General features: G+C 39.0%; 1 protein-coding gene across 1 annotated transcript in view; it reads right to left on the bottom strand.

Moving 5' to 3' along the window:
- Positions 1–13,445, bottom strand: part of LOC146465159 (uncharacterized) — a 166,075-nt gene that overhangs the window by 48,233 nt on the left and 104,397 nt on the right. The gene's annotated exons all lie outside the window — the stretch shown is intronic.

The following is a 13,445-nucleotide window of genomic DNA, read 5'->3' as shown; positions in this document are numbered from 1 at the left end:
TTTGTAAATGCACGGATGCAGTTGAGGAGCCATGTTACTACAGCGGTACTGCAGTAATAGTTTTGTAAGGTCAGCGGATGCATGTCACCAATTTGCTTGGTGACCGCTCATCCTGGCTCGTAGCCGCCATGTTTTCGTTCTCATCACGAGTGTGATTTTGTTTGGTCTTTATCCCTGTAATCCTTCATCATCCACTTGTGTGGAAGGCCGTCTGAGTTGTTATCTTAAGTAAAAAGTTTTATCTTACGAATAACAATCAGTCTTGCTTGTCGAAACTCCTTCGGATGTTATACGTTTGATGTGCGAAGGCAGTCACAATGTTTGATGTAGTTTTCTCAAACTCATTAATAATTTATCAAGAGAAAACAATGAAAATCACTACTGTGACCGTGGTTTGGATATGTTTTCCTAATTACTATAAAATTTTGCCAACTTTAGCCTTGAATTTCTCCAAGAATTATTGATCATTTGAGAAGCCATATTACACAATCGGAAAGAATGTTTAATCAGATATCCAAACACCTCGAAGTCGTTGTAAAAAACTCGGCTGCCCCTCGTTTTTAACTCGTGAATGTGCTCATGCGTAATGATCTAGTTATCGTAATGTGAGGCGAATTCAGTCGCTCGCTCGATCACTCATTATGTCATAAACTTTTGGCAAATTTGGCGATTTTTTACGTCTCTCTCTCTCTCTCTCTCTCTCTCTCTCTCTCTCTCTCTCTCTCTCTTCGATAGTTGTGGAGTTCAAAATAAAATAAAATAGCCCAAATATCACTCCACCGCGAAAACAACAAAGGATTTTGAGCATTTTCAAATGATGAACTGCACAGGCTCTCGAACGATTAAACCAAAGCGCGGACTTCACAAGCATTTCTAAATACTGGAATAGAGAAGGCTTCATCAGCTTCGCAATGAATTTCATTCGGGGCCCACTGTAAGCGATAAGATCGATTCGCCAGAACAAATGTAAACACTGAAAGTTTGCTAATGCATACGACAATCATCGCAAACGCTTGATGTATTTCTATATCTACGTTCACTTGGATAAAACCAAAATAGCAACTTTAGCAAGATTGAAAGCTGAAGAAGAATAGAATTGGAAGAATTACTTTGATTTCTTCCACGATTTGGGATAAGGTATTAAAAGAATTAGTAATCATGTGGCTGAACAACCTAACGCACTAATTACAGTGTAAAGTCAGTGTCAATTGACATGATTTACCTTTTGGAAAATAAGAAAAAAAGCAAAATATGGCTTCTTACACGTGCAAACAACTATCTTTAGGTAACTGCTTTTATTAACTTCCATTCAGTGATCGGTCTTTTAACGATACAATGACTACATTACACAAAATTATATAGTACGTTCGTTCCCAAAAATTAAAACTAATTAATATGTCGGAAGTTTCTCACCGTTTTATATTTACCTCTGCATCTTTCGGTAATTCTCCCTTCCTTTCCAGAGTCTTATCTTCATTTTCCGAATTTACACTTTTTTAAAATAGCAGAGGTTGAAAAGCGACTGAGGTGGATAAGTTGTTCATGAACGTCTTTAACATGTGCGAGAAAAGCTTAAAGGGAGCCTCCACTCTGACAACAAATTGAAGTTAAATTGTTGGATTTAATGTCTTAATTCTAAATTTTAGTTGAAAAGTATAATTAACATTCAAGTGTGCTAAAAATTAGATATCATTATCGCCTGTTTTCGCTTTTAAATCTCCGAGGCGCCGCCATTTTGGATTTTATGACGTCATACGGTTGTCGCTATTGGCAGTAAGCAGTAGTTCTTTTGTGTGAAACAATTTTATTGGGCAACCCTGTTACGTCATAAAATTCAACATGGTGGCGCCAGGAAAATTTAAAGCCAAAATAGGCAAAAATCAACCCCCGTTTTGTCCGACACAGAAATGTTGTTACTATGTTTTCCAACGAAATTCGAAATAAGATTGTATTTTTAAAAATTAAACGTTTATTTATTCCAAGAGTGGTGGTTTCCTTTAAGCTGGTGACGTACGGTTCAACATCGTGCAACATTTGTTGAGCAACAAAATGTTGCACGATGTTGAACCGTGTGTCACCAGCTGGGGAGGACTGGAAAACGATTGGTTAGCGCCGTTCAACAAGTGGCAACTTGTCGGATGGAATAGAACTCATCTCTATTTAGTTCAACTGCGTTCAACAACGTTCAACAAGTTGAACGGGCTATTTCAACCTTCAACACTACATGACACACGGTTCAACATTTGTTGATCAGCAAATATCCAACCAGGTGTCACCAGCTTTAATCTGTTGAGCAACCAAATTGCGCGGCGCAGTTCACATTTTGATGATGGTTTCGGAGGTTCATCCAAAATCTCAACGCTATCCTCGTTCATTTCTTCTCCAATATATTCTGCTGTAGATTTCCTGAACTCCGCCAGTATTCCTTGTCGTATCAGTTAGAGACTCCGCATCAAAAGTAACAAAGATCAACATCTGACTGATTTCTATCACTTCATAGGTTCGAGTCTTCGAGAGTCAGTTGCACCCAAGTGAGCCAAGAATTAGATCAAATTTGCGGGAGGTTCTAGTTATCAAGCGTTCGAGAAATCGGGCGATCAGGGGAGGGGGATAAAATTATAGTGTTTGAGGGAAGCAAATCCAATGGAAACGACTTCTCATTCGAGTTATCCGGAGTTCCGGCTTTTTGTTGTTGTTTTCTTGTTTTTCTATCAAAGGTAAAAGCCCTGTTCTTTTTCTTTCTTCGGTCATGGTTTCCTTCTCTTTTTTGTTCAAGGACTTTTTTCGCTTTGGCGTTTTCCATGTGTATCGATAACGCAACGACCACATAAGAATTTTCCAAAGGTATGTAACATGCAATAAGATCTCTCCAATGAAGTTGTTTTCAGCAAAAATTCCCCAAGGGAGCCACGCATATATGAGATCACGACACCTCTGATTGCATAAAAACTTTCTTTAAAAAATACTTTTCCGCAGTAACTCGTGCACTTTTCAAATTTTTTTTATCGAGTTTATTTTTTTTACGCAAATGTCAGATGGAATTCTTATCTCCAAATCTGGCCGTATAAAAGAAAAACTGATTTTCCAAACCCAGGATTATAGGGGTACCCTTAAGTCCATACAAGAGTTGGTGATGCTCTCAGCTGTATTTCTTCGCAAAGATGGTTTTAAGAATTGTCAGTGAAAACTTTTTTTTTTTTTCTCGGTTTGCTGTCCAATTTTTCAGAGACATTTGGAAATTCACGGTGCAGCTCATTTAAGCTAACGTACATTTTAAAAGTCAGGAGGCGCGGTGGTGCAGTGGTTAGCGCAGTGGTTCCCGGCGTAGGCAACCATTAAAATCGGTATCGATAAAGTGTTTTTTACTGATTGATAATGAATATCGGTGAAAATTGGTAAATCAATTTGGTGTGTCAAATCGATTTTAACCGGCAGAATATAACGGAAGTCCAACGATGTTGTCATTTGACATCAAACGTAAAGCTCAGACCCTCGACATGGAAGAAAAAGAGTTTTTTTTCTGCGTTTGCTTTTCAGTGTCCTAAACGTAATTATGTAAATAATTTCCCTTTGTAATAATAAGTGAAACCCGCGCACTTAAGCGACGATTTTCCCGAATTTATCAATTTGCTGATAAATAGCGCGGAAGCAGTATCTCATCAAAAAGCGAGACACTAATGCTTTCCTTGTTTTCTACTTCGAATGGTGAGAAGCCTAAACAGTGCACACATTATTACTTGGCGCATTAGTAACACGCATCATTTTCGTTGCACTGATGTTGCAGTATGGTTTGAAAACGACAGAAACCGGGGGAAATCGTACAAACCTGGGCGTTATCAGCCATCATCAGAAACTGAACACTCGTGATATTTTCAACTCGTTGGTCAAAAAACGTACTATTTGCATGAAGTCAATTGTCATTTCTTCACAAATTCCAATGATGAGCTGATGTCACTGGCACAAAAAAATCTTCCGATATAAATCGATGAAATCTGTAAAAATCAAGATAAATCGATGAATGAAACGAATGTGTAATCGATTTCTACCGCTTGATCGATACAATCGATATTAATCAAATCAGATTTAATGAATTTTATCGATTTATCGATTGATGGATCAATACCGATTTTTATTGATTGACTACTCCGAGATTACAGTATTGTTTTCTTAAACAAGAAACTTTGCTCCACACTGTCTCTTTTTACAAATGATAAGAGAAGCAGAGACTGATACAACGCAGAGTTACGTTTTAAAGTGTACTATATTTCTTTATTTTCTCTTTTTACCCAGGTGTATAAATGGGTACTGACAGCATACGGCTGGGGGGGGGGGGGGGGGTGATCCTGCGATGGACGAGCTCCCATCGAGGGACTGTAGCAATATCCCTAGTTGCGTAATTTCCATCCTACAGAAACCAGGTTGTCCGCCGTGTGGGCCTCTTGGGTTAGTAGTGCGACTATACCTTTCTTTTGATAATATAACAGCCCACTTACAACTTCAATGAACAGTCAACAATGAAAATAATAAATATTTTAACAATGTTTGCATTTTCAAATTTTTATGTTACGTATATTTTAAATGCGGCACCTACTTATTGTAGCTTTGTACCGAGAAATTTCACTATACAAGTCACCCACCCCTCTTCCTTAATACGCCCTTAGACATAATTCCTCCATTTTCGTTCTTCCTTTTAAAATATGTAGTCCCTACAAAAAGCTGCGTTGTATTGTCACCGATAGACGCTTTCAGTTAAGGCTATGCTCACAAAGCCCTCTATATATACATCGCACATATGTATACATGGGTACGGCAACTTCAGAAATTCACTATTCAACCTAGTTATTTTTAACTCGTGAATGCGCGCATGCGCAATGAACGAGTTATCGTAATGTGAGCTGAATTTAACTCGCTCGTTCGATCAGCTGTAAACTTTGTATTTATTTAATCGGAATTTAATTAAAATCATAAATTATACATGAGTCAACGTACGGTGCATGTATTCAGCATTAGCCTCCATTACGGGACAAAAAACAAGGACGTAAAATCAACTCAACGAATAACTTATTCTTAAAAGAAAACACTAGTAGTTGTGTTGTCTGCTAACTCCTTCCATTGACCGAAACTAAGGGGCAACTTCTTGTTTTGGTGACTGAAAGAAGCGCAAAATGGAAACAGAAAATATGATGGAGAAATGTCTGACGGTCATCCCCGCTCATTCGCGTATTCTTTTTTGGTGGTTCGAAGTAATTTGACCGTTAAAATCGTAGCACCACAGGTGCCAGATAATTCAAAACCCTCAACAACTTATAAATGCAAAACTTAATCTCTCCTTCAGGAGTCGCGGGCAATATTGTCCAGTGGCGTAGTTCGCTGATTTAGAACCAAACGGTTCCGGGTTCGATTGCAGAGAAATTTTTATGTTTTATTTGGCTTTTAAAAAAGCCAACCATTACAAAGGCTCCAAACAATTTTCAAAGTTGAAACTTTCTTAAAAAATACAAAACTATTCAGGGAGCTCAATACTGCTGAGGGCAACGGCTAAAAATCCACTTGAAGTGGCCTAGGATGCGGAATAAAATGCCATAAATAAAATGGCTTATCTTTTGAGTCCTGGGCCAACCAAGCACAATGCAAACAATGCTTTATACCTTGCCACTATTTACGTCTGCATTCACGAGTTGGCTTGCAGGAACCTTTGATTACTACCGAACGATTTGGCTCATTACTCACTCAAACTTCACTCTTTTCAGCAGTTGTTTCCTGAAAAGCCATGTTCTGCCATGCCATGTTGTACAGCATTTGTTGCAGCGAAACAAAATAAATAAATGTAATAAAGATTGTGTGTCCATAACTTAAGAAAAAAAGATATGAAGATAAATTTACCGCTATATGGGTGAAAATATCAGGCTAATCCAAGATGTTAGCGGAGCTTTCGCGCGCGCAGCGGAGCCCCATAGCTAAGAGAATTTGGTAACCCGTGAATGCGAGAAATTTTGGTTTGGATATGACGTCATTTCTGTCCATCCGACCGTCCGACCGTCCGCACGCAATCCACAATGCTGATGCGCCTGTGTTTGTTTGGCGGGAAGTTGCATGGCGAGGTGCGTTTACAACAGAAAAGCTAAAGAACAAAAAACACAAAGACAATTTATACGTATTTGTTGGATATGTTGACAAACGTGGAAAGAAGAGAAAGAGAGACAAAAAGAAAACAAAAACGCGGAGACGATCAAGCAAAGTTGAACGTGGAAGAGAGCGACGGATAGCAAGTTAGAGCAGGCCGACCGGAAAAGAAAAGTAAGCTCAAGTTTAAAGAAGCCTCACATTTGCCTATATCACCCGTTCGTGATCAGTTATGGTAACTTTTAGAACTCTAAAATAGCTTTACATAGACACTTTAATCGCTTTCGATACCAGCAATATTCGAGAAGTTAATTTTGAAAAATTTGTTTCGTGGCCGTGTGTTTTTTCGTTTGCAGCGCACGGCCCTTAAGCTTATAAATGTGTTTGTAAACAAACACAAGTTTCAAAGCTCTGAAATAATTCTACCAAACACCAAAGAGTACGTTTCGGTATTCTCCTTTTCTTAAGCTTAGAGAGTAGAATTATTACTAATTAAGAGCAGAATTGACACAGTTTTTAATATCCAATAATTTTTCGCCGGGAGCTTACTTACTCTCGCAAAAAATACCATGTTTACGTGATTACGACGGCCGTTTCAACAGATCATTTGTAAACCAAAAAGGTTTCTTCCCGGAAAAAAAATCGATAACTTTCCTTTATGTTACGCGTTTCAAAGTTTACACAGATATTTTAATCGTTTATTAAATTCTCGATACCATCGATATTCGTGTTGAAATTAATTTTTGAACATTTTGTTTCGTGGCCGTGTTTTTTTTCATTCGCACCTTACGGCATTCATGTGTTCGTAAACACACACAAGTTTAAAAGCTCTGAAATAATTCTACCAAACACCAAAGACTATTTTCCCGTATTCTCCATTTGTTAACGTTTATTTAGAGACTAGAATTATTACTATAGGACCAGAATTGACACAGTTTTGGATTTCCAAACATTTTTCCCCGGGAGCTAACTTGCTCTCGCAGAAAATGTCATGTTTACGTGATTCCGACGGCCGTTTACAGATCATTTGTAAACGAAAATGCTTTCTTCCAGGCAACAATCGATAATTTTATTTATGTTACGGGTTTAAAGCTTTACGCAGATGCTTTTATCGTTTATTAAATTCTCGATACCATTGATATTCGTTTAGAAAATAATTTTTGTACAATATTGTTTCGTGGCCGTGTGTTTTTTTTCATTCACACCACACGGCTCTCATGCGTTTGCAAACAGATACAAGTTTAAAAGCTCTGAAATAATTCTACCATACACCAAACACTATTTTCCCGTATTTTTCATTTGGTTGACGAGACTAGAATTATTACTATAGGAGCAGAATTGACACAGTTTTGAATTTCCAAACATTTTCCCCCGGGCCGGTAACTTGCTCTTACACAAAAAAATATTATCATGACGAGTAATTCGACGGCCGTTTACAAATCATTTGTAAACGAAAATTCTTTCTTCCAGTACATGTATTTCCTTAGATTGGTTCTCGCAACCGTTAAACAGAGATCTCGACTCGTCTTGAAGAGATGGGGAAAACCACCTGAGAAAATCCGAGCTCGCACTGAAGTGCCTCGAGAAATTTTAGCTATCTGACAGACAAAAAGATAGACGGAACTCGTACAAAGTAATTGTTCTCAGAAACATCAGATCTAGAGCCGCTTGAAAAACCGTTTAGTTTCATAAAAGATCCAGAGTTCTTGCAAGCAACAAGGCAGTAGATGCGTTTGTCAAAACACTGAGGAAAGATCGTGAAATTGCTTGTCGCCCCATGTAACGGAATCCACTGAGGTATTGGATTCCGGATTCCATACCTTTGGATTTCGGATCCCAACCCTCTGGATTCACTGGATTCCGGATTCCAATAATTTGCAATCCAGATTACGGCGTCCTTGGTTCTAATTGTATTTTCAGCTCTAGTGTCATAATTTAAACAAAACACATATCTTTATCCCATATGGTAGTGGAACAATAAACAGCAATAAGTCATGATTCCGTTGGGAAAAAACACCGATACCCTCTCATAGAACAAACCATTTCGAAAACGTCATTCTGGCAATTCCTATATACCATTTACATGATCAACAAATATCGAACAACGTCACATGTAGTATTCTGGCAATTCCTATATACCATTTACATGATCAAAAAATATCGAACAACGTCACATGTAGTATTTACTGGCAATTCCTATACCATTTACATGATCAACAAATATCGAACAACAAATATTGACGGCTAATGTTCAAACTTAGTTACAATATATTACGTACATTTCTGCATAAATCAGTGGCATCAATGGAAAGTTCAAATGATGCACAAGCTATAAATCTAAACGTTCGTTCCCTTAGTTTATTAGGAAAATGATTTCCCTTAGAAATTAATGCACGTCACAAAAATGAGAAATCTTTTGTCATTTGATTCTTAGGAAGTGCGTTAACTAAATTTAAAAAGTTCTACTCATCGTCCTCTTGAGCGTTACAGTAAAGATCTGATGAGCGGCGCTTTTTGAAAGGGTTTTGCTTTTGAGTCTTTCATTAAGCATGGTTGCGAATGATTGCTTATTATATTAAAGCTTGGTTCGTTTCACTAGCGAAATATGCACAAGTATATGCATAACATCGCTATGTCATTGTCAAAGCGGGCATATAAGCATAAGTATAAAAGCTTATAAAAATCCAAAATTTCCCTTTTTGTTATGCTTCCTATTATGATTATGTTCCTCTTATGCTAGGGAAAACCACATATGCAAAGCATAACCAGAAAGGACTATTACATCTAATAATATAACAATCCTTCTTGGTCTCTTTCGCGTAAGCTGTCACATGCATTTATTAAAAGGTGGCTGTTCAAACCATCATGCTTATGTGTGTATTTCGGGCCTGTTTTCAGCGAGTTAAAATCGTATGCTTTTGCTTCCGCTTATTGTCCCTAGTCAAAACTCACAAAACTAGGCATAAGGAGAGCACTTTACCTCTCCCATCCCGTGCATGAGACTTGAATAATGTCGCTACCAAAGATTTTTGTGTCAGATCGGAGAAAGAAGAAGTCTTTCTCTGTAGCAAGACAGCCACGGGTATGAAAACATGAAGGAACTTCTTCGTAATGTTTTAATACAGCTTTTAATTGGTAAATTTTATGTATGAGCCCATGATAGGATTTGAGTAAGCCGTGCCACCAGTAGAACTGGCGGAGAAGGCGGAATCCATACGAAAGCACGGAAGAGACAGACAAACGGAAAGAAGAATGAACACAAAGTCGGAGCCACATAGGACATTGAATGACTAATTTAATAACCGGACAAGATGTGAACAGACACAACCGAACGACCGCACGACCGAAGGAACAGCACCAATTGCCAATTTCACGGTTGTTTTTCCGAATTCGGGGCTTCTGGTTTCTCTAAAAAAGGGTGATTGTAGACAAAATGGTGTTTTATTCTACTAGTAAATTCAAACAAAGCACCGTACATACTTGTTCTTTAACCATGAGTTTTACTTGAGTTTTACCGACCATGCATTGTTTTTCTGAGTATGTCAAAGACCTTAGATCCGTTAGCGCTTTGAGTTTTTGGACTCTTAAGAAAGAAAACATGCATCGAGAAAAGCAATAAAACGAAAAGCCCATAAAAATGAAATAGTTTTTAATTAATCTGCCTTTTCGACGATTCACTTTTCTGATTTAAAGTCGTATATCAACGGATCAAAATGAAAAATGGAGCCCCAAAACTACAGAAAACTGTTCCCTAGAGTTTTTCTTCTGCAGAAATGTCGAGAAATTCAAGTATCAACAAGTCATTCAAGCTTCTAAAGTTTTTGCTTCTAATTTCGGCTTCAACTACTTTTTGCTCTGTTTTAATAAATACTCTCAAGAATCAGACTCGAGATCGATCGAGAAGTCACTTTAATTTCGATTTGAGGACGGATTTTCTTTTCGGATTCTTTTTGTCTTCATTTATCCGACACGTATTTCTTATTACAGCCTCAATCAATCATATAAACAATATCTCGAAATATCTTAAAGCTAAACTTCTGTAAACTTACCTGTCATCCTTTGATTTGTGCTTTCCCATAACCAAAGTGAAGTTAAAAACCACTTGATTCGGCTTGATACACTTCAAAAAAACTTCCGATGCAAGCACTCGAAAGCGTCAACGAGCGAATCTTCGAGCATCTTTTTTGTCGCATGTGCTTTGAAGCTGACGTCACGAGGAAAATATCCCCTCCGGGGAAGGGTGTGTCCTGCGTGGACAAGTTCGAACACGTGTTTCGAGTGCCGCAAGAGTAGAAGAGTCAGAGGTAGACCGCTAAAAGTTGACTGGGTAGAAAAATAGAAGAATCTACCAAAAAAAATTCGACCCAAGTGGATTCCGAAACAAGTAGATTCCGGATTCCAAAACTTTAGTGGATTCCGGATTCCAGCTCACTGGATTCCGGATTCCAACATAAAAAATGTCCTGGATTCCGGATTCCAACATGAAAATTTCTCTGGATTCCGGATTCCGGATTCCGTTACATGAGGCGATGCTTGCGTTGTAAACAAAGAAACACTCACCCGAGAAATCGTTGAAAAGCATTTCCAGTCTTTCAGCTCGGCCCAGCTGACACAACAAATCCTTCGCAGCTTCAAATACTGCTTGGCTTTAGCTTTTGGTGCTAGAAATTTGTAGAAAATCTTGCCGGAGCGATTGGCGCACAAGACGAGTACTCAATTTTTCACTGAGCTTGATGCAAAACGCTCTCCATTTCATTCAAACTTGAACAAAGCTGCCACTTTCATTCATGCCGGTCCGCGCGCGGGAAAATGTTACAAGTTTCTTTTTTTTTTTTTTGACAAATAAAGTTCAGCTTTTCTGCTATAAATCTGTGCTTTGTCATCAATGTGTTGAATAATAAAACAATTATCCTGCTCAATCTTGCGGAATATCGCCTGATTTTAGCCAACTCGGCCTACGGCCTCGTCGGCTAAGTATCAGGCGATACTTGTTCCGCGCGATTTCGCAGGATAATTGCTAATTGTAAGAAGAAGTAGCGAGTTGAAAGCACTTGCATGGTCGCCATGACTGATTTCAGTTTCTCAACTGAACAAATGTCAATCCTATTCAAGTTTTTAGCTTTGACACAAATAATCCAGCTTTTGCTGATTCCTGTAAGAAACACGGAAACTAACGTTTAGGAATTCCCTTTCTAGCTGCAGCACTTGATTTCCATGTATTTGTGGTACAAACAACGCGGCTTAAACAGTCGAACTCCAAAGAACTTGAAAGAAGTCGTTGTTTTTGGACACAAAATTAAGAAACCAACGGAATGTAGAACTGGCGTGTTCAGCCAGCCTCCATTGTAACAAATCAGCATTCAAAAAAAAATTTGCCCTCTGCATTGCATTGTTATTGTCTGGGCAGTTTGCTGCATATGCACTAAAAATATAACTGCATGCAGAAAGGATGAGGAACTGGTAAGGTTATTACATTCATACACTAAGCAGATTTTATAAATGCTATGAAAAAAATTGGAGCTCCGCTTTTAGGCTTGGTTAAATATATATATTATGCTTTTTACAAAAAACACGAACACACCTGGAATTGCAATTTTCATCGATTTCCGTAAAGCTTTTGACACAATAAAATGGAGCTTCATACTATCTGCACTAAAACTGTTTAATTTTGGTTCGGACATTCAAAACTGGATAAAAGTAATTTACCACAACGTGTCCAGCTGTGTACTAAACAATGGGCATGCTTCGTCCTTTTTACAGCTACATCGAGGCGTCAGGATGCCCCTTATCTGGCCTTATTTTCGGGATAGCTTTCTTGCAAGAGCGCTGAAAAGTGATGATTCCATCAAAGGCATACTTGTTGGCGAAAAAGAAATAAAGCTTCCTCAATTCGCGGACGACACCACAGTCTTTGTACGCGATGAAGACTCCGTGACTCAATTCAGGGGCGTAGCCAGGGGAGGTTCCAGGGGTTCCGGAACCCCCCTCTCGAGTCAAGGAACCCCCCCCCCCCCCCATCTCCTATTTTTAACAGTGATTTTATCCTAGCAAGAGTGTAATGGACTCTCGATTCCTGAAATTCTTCATTTTGTTCTATGCTTACAATAAGTACAGTGAACGTCATTGTGGTATCTATTTGCGTTTTACTTGCATTTTCAGAGACATGAGCGAAGCTGGGATTCCTGTGTAACAAGATGCACGTGAGTGCACAGCAGTAATGCCTGCGAAATTAGTGGACGATCCATTGGTGGTGTTTAAGCTGGTGGCTTTCGTAACAATGTCCCGATTGCAAAAGATCGATGCATTCTTTTCACCAGAAAGGTAGGCAAAGGGAAACATCATGTGATAATGAGTAAGGAATTCGAATCAAGACATTTTTCCGGCCCTAACATAGATTATATTGATGAAATTCCAATCCCAGAACCGAAGAGACAGAACGAAGACAAAGCAGCGAAAGAGGAAGCGTCGAACCAGCAGAGGAAACAGGACCTCCATCCAAGAAGTCAATGTAGCAAAAGTAAAATAGGATTCATCTGATTACTATAAGAGGGCAGTTGCTATTCCCCTTCTAGACCATCTACAATCAGAGATGAAAACATACTTCAATCCTACTAATGATGCTGTCTTGTCCAGCCTCTTTAATCTTCTCCCTGCGCTGGTAGCCGTCGGAGACAGAAATCCTGACATTGAAGCAGCGCTGGAGTTTTATGAGAACGACCTTCCTTCTCCTCATGTGGTTGATGTTGAGCTCCTGCGATGGAAGAGAAAGTGGTGCAGCACTGAGTGATGCCGACCTTCCCACCAGTGTAGTTCAGACACTGCACAGCATGCGATCGAGAGTTCTTTCCTAACATCCACACCTTGATCCTCATTTTGTGCACGTTGCCGATAACGTCAGCTGAATGTGAGCGCGCATTCAGTACATTTAGAAGGTTAAAAACATACCTGAGGTCGACCATGTCAAGCGAGCGAGAGTCTGGGCTGGCGTTGATGAACATCAATTACCACCGAGACATAAAGATCGAGGAACAGATAAACACGCTCGCTCAGCGTAAACGCCGAAGTCTTGTACGTACGTGATGTAAGGATTTTAGACCAACCGTTTTCGTTGAAACCAATTTGGAACCCCCCTCCTAGAAATCCTGGCTACGCCCCTGCAATTATTGAAACTACTATGTCAATTCAAACGAGTATCCGGGCTGGAAATCAATACGAGCAAAACAGAAGCCACGTGGCTAGGTGCCTGGAGAAATAGAAAAGAAACCCCATTTAACTTCAGATGGCCACAAGAATCTATTCGCGCCTTTGGCGTTTTCTTTTCA

This window comes from Pavona decussata, unplaced genomic scaffold (assembly GCF_977016875.1).
Source record: "Pavona decussata unplaced genomic scaffold, jaPavDecu1.1 SCAFFOLD_156, whole genome shotgun sequence".
NCBI classification, from domain to species: domain Eukaryota; kingdom Metazoa; phylum Cnidaria; class Anthozoa; order Scleractinia; family Agariciidae; genus Pavona; species Pavona decussata.
Note: the sequence above shows the minus strand (reverse complement) of the source record. Positions and strands in the feature narration are given on the sequence as shown.